Here is a 23,254-nt window from a genome sequence, read left to right as displayed (position 1 = left end):
TTTAATACAATAAGAGTGACAGTGATTACAACAACTGGTGCTGGAGAGGAGAGTGACGGTATAGGAGGGGAAAGAGATTTTACTTTAAATTACTTGTATTTTTTGGTTGAGGAAAGTGCGTGAAAATGGGTGTGGCTAACAAAATGGGTGTGGTTACAGAATGGGTGTGGGTTTTCAACTGGGCGGAGTTTACAGAGAACCTGTTGTTAAAAATTTGAATCCCACCCCTGACATTAACCTTGCTTCCCAATTTGAATTCACTATCTTACTCTAATTTGAAACTTTGCTATTTTCTTATTGTTCGGTCTGGGGAGGATCATAAGCATTGCCCCCTTGTTAACAGAATGTCTTCTGCCTGGCGAGGACAAGAGTGAAGATTGAAAAGAAAAGTGTACGTGATAGTAGGGGGTAAGCTTTGCGTCCACGGTGTAGGGTAATGAAGTTCCAGAGGGGATTTGATTACCGAAGATGTGTATGAGGCAGAACAGGGAGTAGTGAGATGTTCTAGTGTAAGAGGAAAAAGTACCAAGAGAAGGAAGGAAGGGAGAAGAAATAGAACAAAGAAGAAAATTTTGCAACAATAGATAGAGCAGAAAGGGAGAGGGAAGAGACACACGCACAAAAAAAAAAAGGGGGAGGAGGAGTGCGTGGTTTAGAGGGGGCTATATGAAAAAGGGCAGATTAGGGGAGAGGGGTAGAGAGAGGGGAAGGGAGAGGTGATGGGGTTAAGGGTAGATGTGACTTGCCCTTAGATTCTCCTTTACTGAGCCAGTAACCTCGAGAAATCCTGAGTTTCCTTAAACATGATCCAAGGTTGCCAAATCCGGGTGTAGGTGTCAGTGGTGTCATTGGCGATTGCAGAAAGTCCTTCCATTAGGGCTATGTGTGAGAATTCTTTAAACCAGTCCCCGACAGGTGGCGTCTTCGACCTCCGCCAGTATCTTTGAATTACTGATCTAGCTGCAATCAGGCAAAACCTGAGGAGATCTTTTTTTTGTGCCCCGATGGAGCCTGGCAGCATGGAGAGAATCGCCACCTGAGGGGTAGGTCTGACCTGGGTTCCTGTAATTCTCGTGTAGGCCCCAAATACCACGTCCCAGAAGGGTTTGAGTTTATCGCATTCCCACCATATGTGGGACATTGTCCCCTTTTCAATTCCATAGCGCCAGCATTCATCCGGGACTGAAGGAAATAGCTTGTGAATTTTGGTAGGGCAAAGGTACCACCGTGTCAGAATCTTGTAATTCTTTTCCTGAGCAAATCCTGCCACCGACATTTTATGTGTAAAGAGGAAAGCTTTTTGTCTGTCCCCCTTGGAAAACGTAGTTCCCAATTCCCTTTCCCATGCCTGGACATAGTCCGGGCCCGGGTGATCAGACAGTCCGTTAAGGTGTTTATATATCACTGAGATCAGATGGGGGGGGGGGTGAATCCCTTAGGAACAAAACTTCAAACGCTGTTGGCAACGTCAGGTGAGGGTGTTGGCCCTCGGCCCTCCATTTCCCCAAACAGGATTGCAGCTGTCCATACTGCAACCAAGAGAGTTTCATGGGAGGGTCCCTTGCCTCTAACTGTTCTCGCGTGGGGATATGTGTGTCCTGTAGTAAGTGTGCCACTCGAAGATCAGAGTTTTGGTGCCAGCGAAGGAACCTCTCCACCCCCAATGTGGGAGGAAACTCCGGGTTGTTGAAGATAGGGGTCAATGGGCTGAGGGGTTTAGTCAGCCTGCTGTTTGTTCTCAACCTATCCCACAACGTCAACGTTGCCTTCACCAAAACCCCCTTGGGTTCAATATGTATCTTGTCCCATTGTCCCACCCATGGGAGGTTCTTCAGAGGCGTCTGTGTGCAATTTTGCTCCAGTTCCACCCGCTGTTTTGCGCCTGTCTGGAAGTGCCAGTCAAACAATCTGACCAACACCGACGCCTGGTGATAAAGTCGTAGATTTGGCAAACCCACCCCCCCTTGCTTGTGTCTAGTAAGGGTGAGGAACTTTATTCTGGGTTTTGCTTGTTTCCATATAAATTTTATAAGAGCCGATTTCATGGTTTTAAAAAAGCTTATTGGAGGGTTGATGGGTACAGCCTGGAATACATATAAGAATCTTGGAAGGATGTCCATTTTAAAGGTGTTAATTCTTCCAAACCAAGATAGAGGTTTTTTGTTATATGTGTTGAGGTCTCTAAGGGTCTTATCTAATAGGGTTTGGTAATTTAGTGTGTACAGTTTACTGAGGTCGGAAGGTATCTGAATTCCCAGGTACTTTAATGAGTGTGCCTGCCACTTGAATGGGAAGTTGTTTTGGGATCTTTGGACTTCCGACGCTGGCAATGAGATGTTTAGGGCTTCGGTTTTTTTGTAGTTGACCTTGAAGTTACTGAGGTCTCCATAACATTCAAATTCCATCATAATTGAGGGGAAGGTGATATGGGGTTCTGAGATATATAGCAACAAGTCATCTGCATAAAGGGCCGTTTTGTATTGTTTCCCACCCACGCTCAGACCCCGTACACTGGGGTTCTTCCTGATAGCCACTGCCAAATGTTCCATAACAATGGCATAGATCAATGGGGATAGCGGGCATCCCTGTCTAGTACCATTGTGGATCTGGAATGGGGCTGAGAGGGAGCCGTTAGCTTTAATCCGTGCTGTAGGGCCATTGTAGTGGGCCATTATTTTAGTTAAGAAACCTCCCGAGTCCAATCTGTTTAAGGGCCGCCTCCATAAAACCCCAGTGTACGCGGTCAAAGGCCTTCTCAGCATCTATTGATAACAGGCCCATTCCACCCGGGCACGCCCCCGCCCCGGCGATTAACGAGATAGTCTTGCACACGTTGTCCCTCGCCTCGCGTCCCTGTATAAATCCCACCTGGTCTGAGTGTATTATGTCTGGAAGTATCGGTGACAGTCTATTGGCTAGTAGTTTTGCAAAGATTTTGATGTCTACGTTAATCAACGAGATTGGACGATAGTTTGAGACCATCGTGAGGTCTTTCTCTGGTTTAGGTATTACGACTACGTGGGCCTCCAATGATTGTGGGGCAAACCCGTTGGTATATGTGACTGAGTTAAACACCTTTGTCATAAAGGGCGTAAGTTTGTCTCTAAAAATTTTAAAAAATAATGGGGAAAACCCGTCCGGTCCAGGGCTCTTTCCGCTAGGTGTATTATTGATAGCTTCCTCTACCTCCGCCTCAGTGAACTGTGCCTCAAGCTGTGCTGATACTTCGTCCCCTATTACCGGGAGGGCTGTGTCTGCCATGTATTCTTCTATCCGACTTTGAAATTCCTGGGGATCCAGATCTGATAATTTTCCTTTAATATTGTATAAGTTGGAGTAAAATGTTTTCATTATGTCTAGGATTTCTACAGGATTGTGTTCCTCTGTCCCATTTGGGTTCCTTATTCGGGGGATGTATTGTGTCTGTATACGGGGATGTAGGAGGCGTGACATCGGGCGACCACATTTATCCGAATAGTTGTAAAGGGTCCTTTTGAACTGATTCTTGAATCTAAGGTAACTGAGATTTAAAATGGATTTCAGTTCATCTCTGCATTTAGTGAGTTCTATCAGTGTTTCTGAAGATGGAGTACCCTTGTGATGAGTTTCTAATATTTGAATTTGGGCCAGGAGGTCCCTCACTTTAGCCTCTTTAGCCTTTTTGATGCGTGATCCCTGTTTTATAAAAGTGCCTCTCAGGACACATTTCAGAGCCTCCCACTTAAAGGGGTATGGTGTGCTGTCCGAAGCATGTACTGAAAGGAATTGTCAATTGAGTCTCCAATGTCCGCCACGCACGTGGGATCCCGAAGAAAAGTGTCATTGAGTCTCCAACTCCAGTTCTGCTCAGGTCTATCCGGTGGGGACAGTTTCAGAAAAATTGGTGTGTGGTCTGACCACACGAAATTGCCGATGGAGGGGCTGGGTTGCCATTTGAGAGCGTGGTGACTTATTAGAAAAAAGTCAATTCTACTATATGAATTATGGGGGTTTGAGAAAAATATATAATCTTTTCCCTGGGGGTTCATTATCCTCCAGATGTCCACTAACTGCAATCTATGTATTTCTTTTTTCAACGCCCGCAGGGACCCCTCCAGGACCGCGCTCCTCCCCGATGTAGTGTCCACCCTCGGGTTCAATGTTAGGTTGAAGTCTCCTCCTATCACCACCACCCCCTCAGAAAACCCGGATAAGGTTTTCAGGAAGGAACCGCATGCTTTTGCTTGATTCTGACTCGGCGAGTACCATCCCGCCACCGTGTAAAGAGTTGAGTCGATTCTGATTTTTATCATAAGGAATCTGCCATTGGGGTCTATAATTGAGTCAACTACTGAGTGACCCAGGTTTTTATGGATCGCTATGGAGACCCCCCTGGAACGCGATTCCGAGTTGGAACTGTGGAACCATTCGGTAAAATATCTGTCTTTGATGTTAGGGACATGACCCGTTTTTAAGTGTGTTTCCTCTAGGATGAGTATCTGGATCTTTTGTTTATGCATGCCATATAGAACCTGTGATCGTTTCTGCAGGGTGTTGAAGCCTCGAATGTTAATGGATCCGAAGTTTAGAGACGTCATGTTCACCAGTCACTGTCGTGTCAAGACTTTGTAGGTCCTGTGTATCTACTGATGTGTATTGGTACTGGGGAACAAGGGTAGAATGGGAAGAGGGGAAGGGGGTGAAGGGGTGGAATAGAGCTGGAGAGAGGGAAAAAAAAGAAAGAAAAACAAGAAAGGGGGGGTAGGGGAAGAAAGAGAAGAGGGGGGTTGATAGGGAAGTGAGAAAAAAAAGAGAAAGCTCAGAGAGTTTTTAAAGAATCAGGAAGAATGGAGTATTGAAGTAGGAGGTAGTAGGGCATCCCCTAAAGGAGGGGTACCCCCAGAGTCAGAGGGTATGGGGGAAGTAGTTTCCCTACTATACCGCGTCCAGCGAGGTAAAACTCCCCCTGTTGGTAGCGAGCTTTCCACCGGGGAGATCTCCCCCCAGACCGACAGAACCACAATCTGAAACTCAAAACATATCAACAGTTATCTCATAACCACCGCTCTGGGTAAAGTCAAGATATCAAAAAAAAACAAAAAAGGATTTTCAAATAGTGTATCGAGCACCCTGCATAGAGAGTCAATCGCCCGCCATTTCCCCCCCCTTACCTCTCCCTTGATTTTTTCAAGTGACTACCACTGTCTCTAAGGCGGCGGGCTTGACTGCCCCTATGGTAGTCTTCTCATCTTTGATCACACTGTTTGCGCCTCTCCCTCCATCTCCGCCTCAGATAAGACAGTCTCATCAGTTTCTTCCGGGGGAGAAATAATGGGTGTCTCTGTGAACGAAAAACTGGTAATGACTTGGAAAGCGATGACCTCTCAGCGTGCAACTCCAATCTCAGTGATCATCCCCCCTCCTTCTGGGGTCCCGCCTTCTATGAGGAAGCGGCGGTGCTAGGTGTGAGGGTCCCCCTCCCAAAAGGCCTGAGGGCAGCTGGGGCCAGTCCGTGACCTCCACCGTCGGAAGGCGTAAAGCTGCAGGAAAGGCGTTGATTCCTTTGGGGTGGCTGAGGGTGTGGACTCTTCCGTCTTGTCGAACCCTTAGGCGGAACGGGAATCCCCATGTGTATGGCATGTTATGTCGCCGGAGGACGTCCAGAAGAGGTCTCAGCGCCTTCCGTTTTTGCAGTGTCCATCTTGATAAGTCTGGGAGTATTTGAAGTTGTGTATCTTGATGACGGATGGTTCCAGAGACACGGGCCCGTGACATTATGGCATCTTTTAGCTGAAAACGATGAACTCTGCAGAATACGTCTCTGGGGTAGGCTGGATCCAGTGATTTGGGTCCTAAGGCCCTGTGAACTCGATCTAGTTCAAGGTTGGTATCCAGAGGGACCTGTAGGAGTGAGTTGAATAAATGACGTGTTGTTTTGTCCAGCTCACCCGGTTCAATGGACTCTGGGAGGCCTCGTATTCTTATATTATTTCGTCTTCCTCTGTTTTCTGCATCATTCATTTGATCAGCTAGGTAGTACAGTTGGTAAGAATGGATTGACAGGTCAGAGGAGTGGGTGTTCAATGTTTGTGACATAGATGTAGTAGTTGCCTCCACGACGGTCACTCTCTCCCCCACGTACTGTATATCATCTTTCAGGGCCATCAGTTCAGCTTTATATGCATTTTCTAATCGGGTAACATAGCTCTCCATCTCCTCCCTTGAAGGCATATTTTTGATTCTGTTGCCTAAGTCCCGAAGATCTGTCAGGGCTGCCTTCCTCAAGGACTTGAGGCCTTCATTCCCCTGCTGTAGCATTTGATCCTGGGTTCCCTGTGGGGTGTCAGCGCCCCCCCAGGGTGTGCCTGTATTCTGAGAGTGGGCTTCCTTCCCCTGATCCAGGGTCCCCGTCTCCTGAGACTGAGCTATATGCTGTGAGTCATGGGCTGGGGTTGCCTCTGTATATGGTGAAGCTGCAGTCTGGAGGTCCTCCATCTGCTCCACTATGGTGGATGGCTGCTGTCCCATCCTATCAGCCTCATTATGTTTTTGTGGGTCCTGTCTGTGCCCACTTGCCTGCTGTTTTGGAGAGGTGTCTGGGATTATCTTTTCCACTGGTGCCCCTGCCTGCAGCATGCCCCGGGCGCCGCTTATCTCTCCACACCGCTCCTGAGGTCCTCCCTCCACCTCCGCCTGTGCTACCAGCTCTGGTGTTCCTCCTGCTTCCACCGCGACGCCATCTTGGCCTCGTGGTGCGGGTCCCAATCCGCCCCCTCCTCCTCTGACCTGCATTTGAATCGTTGCCTGCTCGCCTCCCACCGGTTCCGCTGCTCCTACGCTGTTCTCTCCAGGGGTGAGTGTGTCTGCCGGCGGTTCCCTCTGCTCTGCACCGCCGCCCGCCTGCGACGCCATTACAGGCCCTGGTCCCCGCTGCTCCGTCTGGCCCGCTCCCGACATGAAGCGGGATATGTCCTGGGACAGGGGCTCCACGGTGCCTGTCGTGCTGGAGGGTGCTCCTTTCTTCTTTCTAGCACCCATGGAGGTCCTTCTGGGTGCCGTGGTACTCTGTAATATTGTGATTCTGTCGGCATGGGCTGGGAGCTAGTGAGACGTGTGTCTTTACTCCTCCATAGCCAGGCCACGCCCCCATCACACAATTTTATAACAATTGGACTTAGAAACATAACAGTTTAGTGGTAAAAATTATTATTTTTTTTAATTTACACAAGGGTTAATAGGTAAAAATGAACCCCACAATTTATTGTGCATTTTCTCCCCAACTTGCACATGTGTATACATACACCTTGCGGCAGCACGCTGCGATTAATGAATATGTTGCGGGCGGAGGAGGGGACGCTGCACTCTCCCACTGCTCGGGTCCGGCTGCTGCTGCGGCTCGGTGGTGGCTCGAGCGGTGGGCCGGATCCCGGGGACTCGAGCAGCGTTCCTCGCCCGTGAGTGAAAAGGGGGAATTGATTGTGGGGATTTGATATTGTCCGTAACGCCACCCATGGTTGTGGTGAGATTGGTGACACCACCGCTGCTCTGGATGGGGATCCTGGGAGCGATGACAGGGAGCAGCCTGGATGTTAGTTCTCCCCTCCGTGGGTAGGGGGGTTGGTTGTCCCGGGGCCCGGTGATGGGGTAGGGATGGATGGCAGGCGGGTTACGGGGCCTGGTGAGGTGCAGGGTCGCGGGGGCACGGTGGTACTCACTCAGCCAATGATGTACACAAAGTCTCCGGTAAAACAAACAGCTGGATGGACGGGTCCCACAGACGGCTGCGGTGTTTCTCCTCCCGGCAGGTTGATGGTGACTGCCTTTCCCTGCACCTGTGTAGTGTAGACGGTTCCAATGGGTTCCCACCGGTAACCCGCTCCCCAGCTTGAAGGTTGCTGAAGGAGCCCCTTTTGCCCGCAGGCTCTGGCCCTGGGAACTTTAGCCTTGGCGGTGACTGTGTTTCCCTCTAACGGTTGGACTGTTGCCTTCTGTCGGTACTTGGCTGCTGGGAAACCCAGGAGGTTCCCTTTGCTAACGGATTTGACAAATTGCACGGCGACTCCTAGCCTTGTCGGGGTCCGTAAGCCCCTGCCGGATAGTACTGGCTTCTCTTTGCGTACCGGTCCGGTACCACCGGGCCACCGCCCGTCCACGGTCCTTACGGCTAGCTCCAATAAGCCTCTCCTGCAGACGGTCACCACCGTCCGCCAACCTTGCTGTTCCGTCCGGGCCACACACCCGGACCAACTTCAGACTCCTCAACTGCCACTTCACTTCCTCTCACTTTCACTTCCAAACTCTATCTCCTCCTTTTCCCGCCTCCAGGACTGTGAACTCCTCAGTGGGCGGGACCAACCGCCTGGCCCACCCCCTGGTGTGAACATCAGCCCCTGGAGGGAGGCAACAAGGGTTTTTGTCTGGCTTAGGTGTGCCTGACCGGGAGTGTGGGGTGTGTTGATGTAGTACCTGTGACGTCCTGGCTTGTCCAGGGCACCACAAATACATGACCTTCAATATGGTTATAAATGTTAATATTTTTTCTTTGATAGCCCACATGTCGTAAACTAGTGTTTGAACACACGGTGACGGTGGGGCTGAGAATGTAGGAGCCCTATTTTGCTTTTAGAGTACATACTTTGCTATGATACTTAGCGCAGCCCGAAGGTGCTAGTGTGGCGACCTGGACTAGCCAGGTCGTCACAGGTACTGCAACACACACACCTCCACCCCGAGACAGGCACATTAGCCAGACACAAAATCCTTGTTGCCTCCCTCCAGGGGCTGATGTCCACAACAGGTGGGGTGGAGCCAGGCGGTTCGCCCCACCCACTGAGGAGTTCACAGTCCTGGAGGCGGGAAAAGGAAGAGAGATCAGTTAGGGAAGTGCAAGTGTGAGGAGTAAAGTAGTGGTGGAGGAGTAAACTGACCGTGTCCGGGTGTGTGGCCCGGGCACTAAGAGCAAGGTTGGCAGACGGTGGTGGCCGTCTGCAGGAGAGGCAAATCAACGCGGAACCATAGGACCGGGGTCGGGCGGTGGCCCGCTGGTACCAAACCGGGGAGCGAAGTGAAGCCAGCACACACAGGCAGGGCCTGCGGACCCCGGCCAGGCTTGGAGCCGCCGGAAAGGTCAAATCCGTTAGTGACCAGAACCCCAGGGGTTTCCTAGCAGCCAAGGCCCAATAGAAGGCAACCGTCCGACCAGCAAAAGGAAATACAGCTACCGCCAAAGCTAGGATTCCAAGGGCCAGAGCCTGTGTGCAAAAGGGCTCCTCCGGCACATATATACGCTGGGGAGCGGGTTACCGGTGGGAAGCCACCGGAGCTGAACAAACACTAAGGTGCAGGAAAAGGCAGCCATCACCAACCGTCCGGGAGAAGCCCCAGCAGCCGGCTGCGGGACCCGTCCATCCAGCCGTTTGGTTTACCAGAGACTTTGCGTACATTTGTGGCTGAGTGAGTACAACCGTGCCATCCGGCACCGCGCTGCACAGTCCAGGCGACCCTGCACCTTGCCAACCCTGCCTCCCCGTCACCTCACCGGGCCCCGGGACCACCAACCCCTACCCACGGAGGGGGAAAATAACATCCCAGCTGCTCCCTACCATCGCTCCCGGGATCCCCGTCACCAGCAGCGGTGGTGCCCAACCTCACCACAACCCGTGGGTGGCGTCACGGACTACATCCCCAAACCAAACTACCCCCTTTCACTCACGGGCGAGAAGCGCTGCTCGAGTCCCCGGATCCGGCCCACCGCTCGTGCCACCGAGCAGCAGCAGCAGCAGCGCCGGACCCGAGCGTTAGCGAGCGCAGCGCCCCGCCGCCCGCGATACTAGAACACCTGAAAACCTTAAAAGTGTCCCCAAATTAGAAATACATCTCTCAATTATTGTACTTATGGCTGCAATTACAATTTTGGCCCCACAGGTGTTTTCACTCTGCAACATCCACTCCATGCTATGTTTCTGGAAAATTGTAAATATGCCAGCTTACTGCCTGTACATTGTGTCCCACTTGCGATTCTAGAGATTCGCACCCCATAAATTATTAAGTGGGCTCTCACCCTACAGCAATGCTACATATGTGGTAACTTACTTTGGTTTAGGGCTCTTTTAGACATCCATGCAACACCGTCCGTACACAGACCAGTATGCATGGAGTGGCCGCAGGTTTCCCAACTAGAGCATGACAGCTTCATATATTTCTATGAGGCTGTCACCCTCAGGTCAGGAGACCCCCAGCCATTCTGTTGCCTTGTGGTCTGTGCACTAACTGGCCGTAGGACTCCTGACCTGAGGGTGACAGCCTCATAGAAATATATGAAGCTGTTAAGCTCTGATCAGATGAACCCCAGACCAGTCCATGCATTTTGACCGTTACAATGACCATGTTGCACAGACGTCTGAAAGAGCACTTAGGCAAAGTGTGGTACTCAGAATGTTGTGGGGTCATGTGGATTTGAGCATAGAGATTTCACTGTACTTTGAGTGGGTGAGAGACGTCGCTTTTCCAGATATTTGTTCTACCAGTAGCGTGGAAACCCCCTATATTTCAAGTGACAGATGACACAACTGAGTGGGAACTTTTTTTTTGTGGGATGAGTTGAAGTTTTTATTGGGAGCATTTTGGGGTGCATAATATTTTTGATTGCTTTCAGTATAAGGCTGGGATCACATTCTTGTGTTCTACACTGGGTTTCTACCTAAATCCATCAAAAATCAATTTGGATGAAACCCAAGATGGAACCACACACTATAATGAGATACACTATATATGAGCGGCTGCTGATAAGTCTTTGGCTTTACCCAGAAAGAAACAAGATAGGATGATGAAACTTTACATTTATTCCACATACTCTCCACTGATGTCAACACACTTCTTACATCGGTATTCCAAGTTCTGTAGCAAAAAGAAGGATTTTGGTTGTGTCTCAAACCAGTAATCTGTAGCAGCCATGGCATCAGAAATGGTGGGAAATTTGGTACCCTTGAGTTGTTTCTTCAGGTTTGGAAAAAGATGATAGCCTGAGGGCGCTAGATCTGGTGAATAAGGTGGGTGGTCAACCAATTGGAAGCCCAACTCTGCCAGTTTTCCTGAGGTCGCTTGTGCAGTGTGAGCAGAGGTGTTGCCTTGTAGAAACAAGATTCCTTTGGACAACTTGCCATACCTTTTGGCATTCAGAGCTGCCTTCAATTGGTCCAAAAGTTCAATTTAATACCTTGCATTGATGGTGGAACCCTTTTTTAGATAGTCCACTAGCAGTATGTCATCCTTATCCTAGAACACAGACGCCATCACCTTAGTGTCTGATTTTTGTACCCTGAACATCTTTGGATGAAGACAACCACTGTGCCTCCACTCTTTTGACTGCACCTTGCTATCAGGGTCATACAAATAAATCCAGGTCTCATCCATAGTGACCAGTTGATCAAGGAAGTTCTTATCAATCCGGAAACGCTGACAAATGGACCGGGAAGTTTTCACTCGCATGCTTCTCTGATCTGTTGTCAAACATTTGGGAACCCACTTTGCAGATAATTTCCTCATGTCCAAATGTTCCTGGATAATGACACAAACACGTTTATGGGAAATCCCCATGATGTCTGCTATTGCTTTAGCTGAAATTCGTCAATTCTCCAGTATGAGGTTGTGCGCAGCATCGACGATCTCCAGTACAACAACCACTCTGTCGTCCAGGATGTTCTTCATTATTGGTGCTGTGGTGGTCCATTTTAAATTTGGCAAACCAGTTAACTGTGAAATATAAAGGGCATTGATCCCCCAATGTCTGCGACATATCACCATCCTTTGAGGACTTTCCTTGCAGAAACAAGAATTTTATCACTCCTCTGCTCTCAGTTGCTGTGAATATCGCATTAGACTCCGCCATTTTGTTTTCCCGCGTGCGTAGAACACTATTGCCATAAACAACAAACACAAAATTTTGAAAACATACAGTATATTAGACACATAAGGCTTTAATGTGATGTAACATTCGTTACCATAGAAATAAAAAAAGATCACAAAGCCAAAGACTTATCAGCCCCTTGTATGTGCAGCTAGCAAAGAAAGGGAGTGGAGTAGCGAGTCTACTATCAGAAATTGCCAGTTGTCTTTGTCTAGGACGAGCTGGTGTTTGTTTATTAGAGCTTTTATTAACTTTAGCACCTACCCCACATACAAGTCGAACAACACACCCATTCCCCCAATGACTATTTATATAAACACAGCTTCTTTCCGGGGAGCCCTGGCTGCAGAGTACGGAGGTTGGGGGGATTCTCTCTGCACTGTTGGAATAAGGGTCACATTAAGGGAGAGGTTGAGAGCACAGGTGGAGGCCCTAGAGGAGGTGGAGAAGACAGAAGCATTTAAAGACTTAAGCATGTCTTTTGTCTTAATTTCTTTAATAATTTTATATTTTTATATCTTTTAGGTTCGCCTTTGTGGAACGTGGTGGGTCATCACTATAGAGTACGGCGGACCTCTTTATAAAACAGAAGAAAAGAAAAGGTGAATAAAGGCTGTAGTTGGGGGTGGTTGTTCTACAATCTCATCATCGTCCTCTCTGTTATCCCACTCTTCCTCTAAAAACTGTAAAAGGACAAACCAATATATTTATGTAATGAAGCCGAATATTTGAAAATTCTTTTTCATTTTGTCTTTCAGAGGAACACTGCCAATTTTTCTGTTTTTTATACAGAAGATACTATAATATCTATATAATAATACTATATATATCTCTGTCTGCTTTAAAGGGTGCTTTACACGCTGTGACATCGCTAGCGATTGCTAGCGATGTCACGAGCGATAGCACCCGTCCCTGTCATACGTGTGACATTTGGTGATCGTTGCCATAGCGAACATTATCGCTACGGCAACATCACACGCACATACCTGTGCAGCGACGTCGCTATGACCGCCGAACAATCCCTCCTTCAAGAGGGAGGTGCGTTCGGCGTCACCGCGATGTCACTAAGTGGCCGTCCAATAGAAGCGGAGGGGCGGAGATCAGCGGGACGTAACATCCTGCCCACCTCCTTCCTTCCGCATTGCCGGTGGATGCAGGTAGGAGATTTTTGTCGTTCCTGCGGTGTCACACATAGCGATATGTGCTGCCGCAGGAACGAAAAACAACATTGTACCTGCAGCAACAACGATATTAAGGAAAGGAGCAACGTGTCAACGATCACCATTTTTGGACGATTTTGCGATCGTTGATCGTCGCTCCTTGGTGTGACACGCTGCGATGTCGCTACTGGCGCCGGATGTGCGTCACTAACGACGTGACCCTGACAATATATTGGTAGCGATGTCACAGCGTGTAAAGCACCCTTAAGAGTTTTGTGACAGATTTTAGGTCTAAGGCGGGCTTTGCACGTTGCGACATCGCAAGCCGATGCTGCGATGTCGCACGCGATATTCCCCGCCCCTGTCGCAGGTACGATATCTTGTGATAGCTGGCGTAGCGATAATTATCGCTACGCCAGCTTCACATGCACTCACCTGCCCTGCGACCGTCGCTCTGGCCGGCAACCCGCCTCCTTCCTAAGGGGGCGGGTCGTGCGGTGTCACAGCGACGTCACACGGCAGGCGGCCAATGGCGGCGGAGGGGCGGAGATGAGCAGGATGTAAACATCCCGCCCACCTCCTTCCTTCCGCATAGCTGCTGGAGGCAGGTAGGAGATGTTCCTCGCTCCTGCGGATTCACACACAGCAATGTGCGCTGCCGCAGGAACGAGGAACTACATCGTACCTGTCGCGGCACCGGCATTATGGAAATGTCGGAGCCTGCACCGATGATACGATAACGCTTTTGCGCTCGTTCATCGTATCATCTACGATTTACACACTACGACATCGCAAGTGATGCCGGATGTGCATCACTTTCGATTTGACCCCACCGACATCGCACCTGCGATGTCGTAGTGTGCAAAGCCGCCCTAAGTCTCACTTTCCCCTGTGAGACTCTGCTATTGAAACATGTTTTCCTTTCCTTTGGCAGTTGTAGAGTTAATGGCAGTATTCCTTGCCAGCAAGCTGGCCAATTATTACTATCCCAGGTGTTTCAGGTTTGAGACCACTCCCAAACCCCTTATATACCCTCTGCTACCAGCAGAGTGTGCTGGTTATTCTTCATTCATTTAGATGCTAGTCTTGGAGGAGGAAGGAGCTGCTATTACCCTCTGCCGTATTTCCTCATGGCTCTGACTGCAGCATTCTGTTGTTGTTTTTCCTCCTGTCTGTCTTCCTTTCCTGGTGTGTTATTTTAGTGCAGAGGTGAGGCTAGCATCCTTCACCTGCCCACTCCTTAGCTAGGGACTATTGTAGGGTCATCTCAGGGCTTCAGGTTCCGGCTCAGCGACAGGTGAAGAACCTGTCTAGGGACTGGCTAAAAGTACAGTGGCAGAAAAGGTGAGGAGGTGCCCATCTTCCCTCTCAATAGCGCTAGGGCCCACCATTGTTAAAGTATACCCAGTATACCCCTTGTCTTGTCGTGGTGTTTTCCCCATTTAAGTTGTGTGTTTGGCCTCACACTGGACTTTCCCCTAGTCCGTGCATGACAGATACGACTGTGTACAGTTTTCTGTTTTAGTAATTTTTATTAATAGAATATCTCATATTACATACAGAGCACATATCTCCATCGCAGCACATCATATTATTGTTGTACAATTTCTCACAATAAAAGAGACATTTAAACCTCTTAAATTTAATAATTATATATATAACTATACAGTATATGTTACTTCTGATGTGCAATACTATTATCTTGTGATTGCTCTTGAGGAATTGAGATATCACTTCTGTCCTCATATCTGCTTTTAACTTACTAAAATACTAAAAACAGTTTTAATGTTTTAATCTCCAACAGATCATTATTATGAATGTCCATAGACAATGTCTTTTTTTTCTAAGTTACATTATCTGTTTTATCTATCAGGTCAGTCACCACTCACTTACCCTACACCCCTTTTCCCAGAATGGTAAACTACCCTTAATGGGAGAAGGTTACTGTTATTCAAGCTAATGCCTTTATGTGGTATCTGACTATCACACCACACACAATATTTTCATTTTTTTAGGTCATTTTAATTACACTGGCCTTGTACGGCTCAGGTCATATTTATCCTGCACCCTACACTGAGCGCTCACCCCTGGGATTACGTGTAAATCTCTGAAAAACTTGATTCCAGCAAAAAAAAACTAAAAAAATTTTTATATATACATATATATATATATATATATATATATATATATATATATATATATATTTATATGTACTCTGCAGCAATTGGTGAAACTGTCCTGGTGTCTGCCCCTAATTTTTGGAAATGTGGAGACTCCTAGTTGGGACTCCAAGTTGTGTGTTTGTAGTGGCAGGGGTCTCAGAGCAAGAGACCTACACCTGTCACTCTTCCACTTGCCTCTTTATTTGAAAAATGAAAATAGTGGGCCACAACCTGTGTGGTGCTAGGCCCATAACTGATTGCAGTGCTAAGACACTATGGGTACTATGGGCCAATTGATGCCACTGTTCTGCTGTGTGCCTTAAATTTATGGGGTCTCCAACTTGTGTGTTGTCTGTAATGGCAGGGTTCTCAGAAAAAATGACCTACTCTTGTCACTCATCCAATATTTCTTATAGTCTAGGAAGTTAATGGCTGTACCACAACAACCAGTTTGAGATGTTTTGGTGGCTTTTTGGGCCCTCTTAAAGGTGTTGTATAGCCTTTTGTTTTTCATCCCATTGAATTCTATGTGTTCGGTTAGGATTGGCGAACCGTTCGGCAAACAAGGGCAAGCTTGGCGAATCCGAAATGAATCCGAACTGAACTGAGCATCAGCCGGTTCGCTCATCTCTATTTGTAACCAAGAACTATTTCTGTGACCTTTTTTTTCCTAGCTTGAAGCACAGAAGTGGCTCTGTTACAAGAGATACAGCCCTGATGACAGGGTCTAATCTAGCTGAATAGGACACAGGTCTCTGCTGTAAACTAAGATTTTGGAGCCAATTTAGACAGCTGTTTTGTAACCTTCCTTTCCACAGATGGGATACAAAAGGAAAAAAGATAACTCATGTCGTAAGATGTGAAAAGGACAGCAACACAACCTTCAGATATAAAGAAGTCCATTTATATATTTCTTTTTAAAATTAACGTCATTAAAACAATATACTTTGCTGGTGAATTTTGGGCACCTTGTGAAAACAACATTCGTGTATACTGTAAACTAAGTCCTGTATGACTTAAGTCCTTTAAAGGTAAGAAACAAAAACAAATAAATACTAAAATTAGCTTCCAAGTAAATCACCATAAAATGCTTTGATGATCTCTAAAATAAAACCATTATTTACATACTCCTCCTCGCAGCCAATTAATAAAGGTATTTTAAATCTCTCTTTTCAAAACAAATATCTACCCAACCTCCCCCTTGTGTTTTTTTTTTCTTTCTTCACAAAAACTATTACATCTCCGTTGGATCTATTCAGTCAGATTTAATGCTGCAGGAATTGAAAAATACTGAGTCTTTGAGTCTCAAATCTGCAAACACTCAGTGCCATATCTACTATTTATTAATATATGCAGTCACATCTTCTCTTTTGCATTTACATTTGAACTGCATTTGTTGGATATCTGAATAAACAAACATACTTTTTTAAAGTTTTAGTTGTTAAAGTAAGTTAAGATATTATATCTTCACATCTGCCAAAAAAGTTTATAGGGGTGGGATTTCACTCTTGAAACAAAGAATCATCAAGGGGGTTTTGCAAATCTGGGTGGATGCGGGGAGTGTCTACATTTACTATTCAGTTACAGTTAGGTCCAGAAATATTTGGACAGTGACACAAGTTTTGTTATTTAGCTGTTTACAAAAACATGTTCAGAAATACAATTATATATATAATATGGGCTGAAAGTGCACACTCCCAGCTGCAATATGAGAGTTTTCACATCCAAATCGGAGAAAGGGTTTAGGAATCATAGCTCTGTAATGCATAGCCTCCTCTTTTTCAAGGGACCAAAAGTAATTGGACAAGGGACTCTAAGGGCTGCAATTAACTCTGAAGGCGTCTCCCTCGTTAACCTGTAATCAATGAAGTAGTTAAAAGGTCTGGGGTTGATTACAGGTGTGTGGTTTTGTATTTGGAAGCTGTTGCAGTGACCAGACAACATGCGGTCTAAGGAACTCTCAATTGAGGTGAAGCAGAACATCCTGAGGCTGAAAAAAAAGAAAAAATCCATCAGAGAGATAGCAGACATGCTTGGAGTAGCAAAATCAACAGTCTGGTACATTCTGAGAAAAAAGGAATTGACTGGTGAGCTTGGGAACTCAAAAAGGCCTGGGCGTCCACGGATGACAACAGTGGTGGATGATCGCCGCATACTTTCTTTGGTGAAGAAGAACCCGTTCACAACATCAACTGAAGTCCAGAACACTCTCAGTGAAGTAGGTGTATCTGTCTCTAAGTCAACAGTAAAGAGAAGACTCCATGAAAGTAAATACAAAGGGTTCCCATCTAGATGCAAACCATTCATCAATTCCAAAAATAGACAGGCCAGAGTTAAATTTGCTGAAAAACACCTCAAGAAGCCAGCTCAGTTCTGGAAAAGTATTCTATGGACAGATGAGACCAAGATCAACCTGTACCAGAATGATGGGAAGAAAAAAGTTTGGAGAAGAAAGGGAACGGCACATGATCCAAGGCACACCACATCCTCTGTAAAACATGGTGGAGGCAACATGATGGCATGGGCATGCATGGCTTTCAATGGCACTGGGTCACTTTTGTTTATTGATGACATAACAGCAGACAAGAGTAGCCGGATGAATTCTGAAGTGTACCGGGATATACTTTCAGCCCAGATTCAGCCAAATGCCGCAAAGTTGATCGGACGGCGCTTCATAGTACAGATGGACAATGACCCCAAGCATACAGCCAAAGCTACCCAGGAGATCATGAGTGCAAAAAAGTGGAACATTCTGCAATGGCCAAGTCAATCACCAGATCTTAACCCAATTGAGCATGCATTTCACTTGCTCAAATCCAGACTTAAGACGGAAAGACCCACAAACAAGCAAGACCTGAAGGCTGCGGCTGTAAAGGCCTGGCAAAGCATTAAGAAGGAGGAAACCCAGCGTTTGGTGATGTCCATGGGTTCCAGACTTAAGGCAGTGATTGCCTCCAAAGGATTCGCAACAAAATATTGAAAATAAAAATATTTTGTTTGGGTTTGGTTTATTTGTCCAATTACTTTTGACCTCCTAAAATGTGGAGTGTTTGTAAAGAAATGTGTACAATTCCTACAATTTCTATCAGATATTTTTGTTCAAACCTTCAAATTAAACGTTACAATCTGCACTTGAATTCTGTTGTAGAGATTTCATTTCAAATCCAATGTGGTGGCACGCAGAGCCCAACCCGCGAAAATTGTGTCACTGTCCAAATATTTCTGTACCTAACTGTATGTACTTTGCTATTTGCTACTACTCTAGAAACATCTACATTATGCATAATTCATATGCAGAATACAACAAAGGGTCCACAGAGAGGTTTTGAATATATAAACTTCCTTTAGGTTCATCAAGCTGAAAGAATCCCAAAAATATCTGATTATAAAAAGCTATTTTAACATTGTAAACCAAGAATAATTACTTGTTCGTTTAACACTCAGTCGCTATTTTTTTCTCTCTATTGCCTTCTGCAGCTGCCCAGGAGCTGCCCAGCCCCAACCCTACAGATATGGGTGCAGTTGTGCCTGTCTCTCTCTTCTTTAGCTATTCTTTTCTTAGAATAATCAATGATAAGAGCATTTTTTAAATTGAGCTTAGGTTTCATCACTCCACAATTTAAACAATAATCTCCATGACAGATTCTATACGACACATACTACACACGTCGACTATACTCGTATATCATCAGCACATGTAATTTCTTCACATTCTTTCAGCATCCTTATTCAACAAACCCTTCAACAGCAACCCCAACCTTACCCAGTCTGTACCTTAGTGTACAGATCACCCATCTTCTGTCTTGTTGACATGGAAACCCCAAGACTAGGGAGATAAAACCTTTGGAGAACCCTACCTCCTTTGCTATGGTCTTTGTTTTCCTCTGTCTTTCTCCATGCCTGACTATTTTGTCAGAATTCATCTCCTATGTCTAGGGAACGGAACCATATATGGGTTATCTTTGTATTATAGGAGGATGTTGACAGCTTTCATCAATATTAATACAATCCACTAATGTTACAATCTAACCCTACAGACCAATAACCAGTACAATGCTAAATCCACACTTACACACTGATCACCTGCACACAGTTCACAAAAGCATAGGTAACTTTTTCAGTTCCATGACCAGACTATTTAGTACAAAATAACTCACCAGGAGTGGAGAATAGACTAAACTCAGAAAAAGTAAGGCAAGTTTGCAAGAATAAGCTTCTTACTTTATGCTGCAGCTTTAGCGATACTTTTTCTAGAGGGTCCATCCTCTGAGATCCGGATGGTATAATGTCCATCTGGGTCCCTGTTTGGGCGCCATGATTTTGTGAGGGAAATTCACTCCTTCTACGCCATTGGGGCTCTAAACTAATAAGATTTGTTTCACAGCGCTCAGGAAACATAATAGCACAGCCTAAAATTTTGTACTGAAGGTTTCTGGTTTATTACATCATGTGACCAGTTTATATAGGATCTCAGAACAAAAAAAAAGCTCTTCTGAACTATGCACCAATAAGATCAGTAGGGGTGTGTATAGTAATGTGAAACGTCCCCCCTCATCAGTGTTAGCTGATCCCCATTACCACATAGAGTTATAAGACAAGATGAACACTATAAGAACAAAATTGATTCTGTTCTCTCACATATTAATGATAAAAATCTTTGAAAAAATTAAACAGCTGCTGGATATTGATGGGAATACTCCAGGTACTCCCATTTTGCAAAATCCGAAACTTCCTTTCTTAGGTTGGGAAGTTTTAGCTCTTGGAGAAAAAGCAGTAATCCAGTTTATAGCTCAACGTCAGGATAATGGAATCCTCAAAAGTTGAGGGATGAGTTTTTATTTCCAGACAAATATTTCTATCAATACCTTCAATTACATCACGCTTGGTCTGCAAAAAACATAGTCACACAGCTTAAAATCCAAAACTATTTAGTATTTTCATTGGTGCGAAACCAAATCAGGGTAGCAGCAGCTATTTCCAGGTTTTATGGAATACTCCTTGTAAAATTTATATCTAAACACCTAAAAAAAAAAACTAAAAGAAAAATGGGAACAGAATATCGGTTTAATTGAACCAGACAAGTGTAATGCAATAGTCTCTTTTGTACCACAATTATCCACTAGTGAAGCTCAGAGGTTGTCACAACTGTATTTAATACATCGGGTACCTATAACTTCTAACGTTCTTCATAAAATAATGGTGAGGTCTGATGACACTTGGCTAAAATGGGGAGAAGGCCATGCAGATATCATACACATGTTTTGGGAGTGTGGCCCACTGGGGAACTTCTGGAATCAGACCATAAACTACATAAATAATGTGTTTGACCTTAAAATCCCAATGCAATCTGATGCACAGTGTATGTTCTCGGCTTTGATGGAGAGACAGAAGGTAAAAATAAAAGGTTGGCACTTAAAAGGGCCTTATATCAGATTAGGAAAATGATAGCAGCATACTGGTTTGATAATTCATCCCTGAAGTTTAGGGAATTCATTGAGAAGATGCCGTTATTAATACGCCTGGATGAGGGAGTTTATAAAAAACAAAAGGCCTTAAATAAATATTATAAGATCTTGGATAGATGAAGGACTTTTTATGGTTTGTCTATTCTGTAAGTGGCGCAACTAGAGTACGATGGGCCCGATACAAAATTTGCGCCTGGACTCCCCTCTGCATGATGGTAAGATGTATGGGCCCTTGTAGAATTCCAAATCCTATAAAGACATACGAGTTTCCAGCCCTCCTTCTTCATTATGTAGTAATGTACCCCATCTTGTACTAATGTCTCTCATCATGGGTCCATTCCTGGAAAATATGTCCTCCATCCAAGTAAAAATGTTCCATATCCTAACAAATTTGTCCCCCACCCTGGTAAATATGTCCTCCATCCTGGTATATATGTCCCGCCATCCTGGTAAACATGTCCCCCATCCTCAGCCTCATACTGGTAATTATGTCCCCCATCCTGGTAAATATGTCCCTATCCTGGACCACATCCTGGTATATATGTTCCCATTCATGGTATATATGTTCTCATCTTGGGCCCATCCTGGTATATATATCCCCATGATAATATATATGTCTCCATCCTGGAATATATGTCCCTCATCCTGGTATTTATGTTCTCATTTATGTTCTGCATCCTGGGCCACATCTTGGTATACATGTCCCCCATCCCAGTATATATGTCCCCATCCTGGTATGGTATATATGTTTTCATCTTGTTATATATATCCTCATCCTGAGTCCATCCTGGTATAAATGTTCTCCATCCTGATATATATGTCCTCATCCTGGTATATATGTCCTCATTCTGTGCCCATCCTGGTATATATGTTCCCATCCAAGCATATATATCCCCATCCTCATATATTGGTCTCCCATCCTGGGCCACATCCTTGTATATATGTTCCCATCCTAGTATATGTGTCACCATCCTGGCATATATATCCCTCATTCTGCTGTATATGTCCCCATCCTAGTATATATGTCGCCATCCTGATGTACATATCTCCATCCTGGTATATATGTCCTAATCCTGGGTTCTTTCAAGGTATATATGGTCCCTATTCTGTCTCTAACGCATAAAAAAACAAATAAAAAAATACTACTAACCTTCCCAGGCTCCCATGTTGCGTGGCGACATTCTCTGTAAATGGCGCAGTGACCATCAGCTGACATCGGTGGGAATGCTATGGCAATGCATGACGTTACTGTCATGCGTCCCCAGTCACAGAGACGCTGACGTCAGCTGCCTGCCATTGGCTCTCAGTGCCGAAATGTATTTTATCTTGATGTTCATGCTCACATGCACATCCAGCTGAAGTAGGCCTTGAGGTCAGAGGAAGCCCTCCATTCTTGGGCCCTGTCGCAGTCGTGACCTCTGTGTACATGATTGTTACGCCCCTGTACTGTGTCTATGCTTAGTTCAATCCCTATTCAGGTGGGGTGTCTGGTTCTTAAATAATTTTGCTAGTGTACTTTAGTTGTGCACAAAATTTTTTGTTTTTTGGCATATTGGTGTATAGTAATATAGAATTAGCCCTAGAAACAGTCAATTGACTTTTAGATGATTCCCTGGTGTTTGGTTTCATCCATCTCCATTTCAATGTTATTAAACTCTATCATTCTTATGATGATCTGTGATATTTTATACTAATCTGTACATGTTCACAATGTTTCTATCCAGTGATGGTGGGGAATGGGTGAATTAGGTGGCTGCTATTTTTAAAATTTCAATAAAAATCTTTCCTGATTAACAAAAAGATGTGAGCCTCTTGCTGAATCAGGCGTCTCTGACTCCAGCATGCCACCATATCAAGGCTGACATGAAGAACGCTGGTCTTGATAAATTGGGGCCTATGTCTCCTTAGGGTGTCTTGTGTGTTTATTAAGAGCTACACAGTATATAGTAACAATAAATATAATTTTGGATGTCTCAAAACATATTCTGTATCCACTCACAATAAAAATGTCATGACTATAGCTGGACGCTGACAGGGTTAAGTCTTGTGGGAGAGGTCTGCTCAGTTGTGCCTTGTTCCGGGCTCACACCACTTTATCATAGTGTGGATTCCTCCAGAACGCCGCCAGTAATAGTTTCTGCTCTGCTGCGCGCGCAACTGGTTCTTGTGAGTTAGCCCTGATTCGTCTCGCTACCCAGCTTTCCTCTCCCTTACCTCCATTTCCCTTGTACCGTTTGTCTGCTCTGTCTACCTGAACCCGGTCCTGTTCTGTGTCTCGGTCTCCTTGTACTTACTTGCTCTACCGGCCTCTGACCTCGGTAACATTTCCTGACATCGGCTCTACTTCTCCTGTTTGGCTTTTGACGTGTCTTCTTGGCTCCTGACCATTTGTGTTTCCACCTGTTTACAGCTTGCTCACTCCTCCCTGTATTGGCATGACATCCCAGTTTAGACTCAGGCTTGCTGACTACTCTTTCTGGTGCTTGCGCCCTCTTGTGGGCTTTTATCTAACTACTCTTTTGAGTTCAATCTCCATTGGTGGAAGCCTGACAGAAAGTCACGAGTTATGATAATCTGCTTGGG

Source organism: Anomaloglossus baeobatrachus, chromosome 3 (assembly GCF_048569485.1).
Source record: "Anomaloglossus baeobatrachus isolate aAnoBae1 chromosome 3, aAnoBae1.hap1, whole genome shotgun sequence".
Taxonomy (NCBI): Eukaryota; Metazoa; Chordata; class Amphibia; order Anura; family Aromobatidae; genus Anomaloglossus; species Anomaloglossus baeobatrachus.
Note: the sequence above shows the minus strand (reverse complement) of the source record.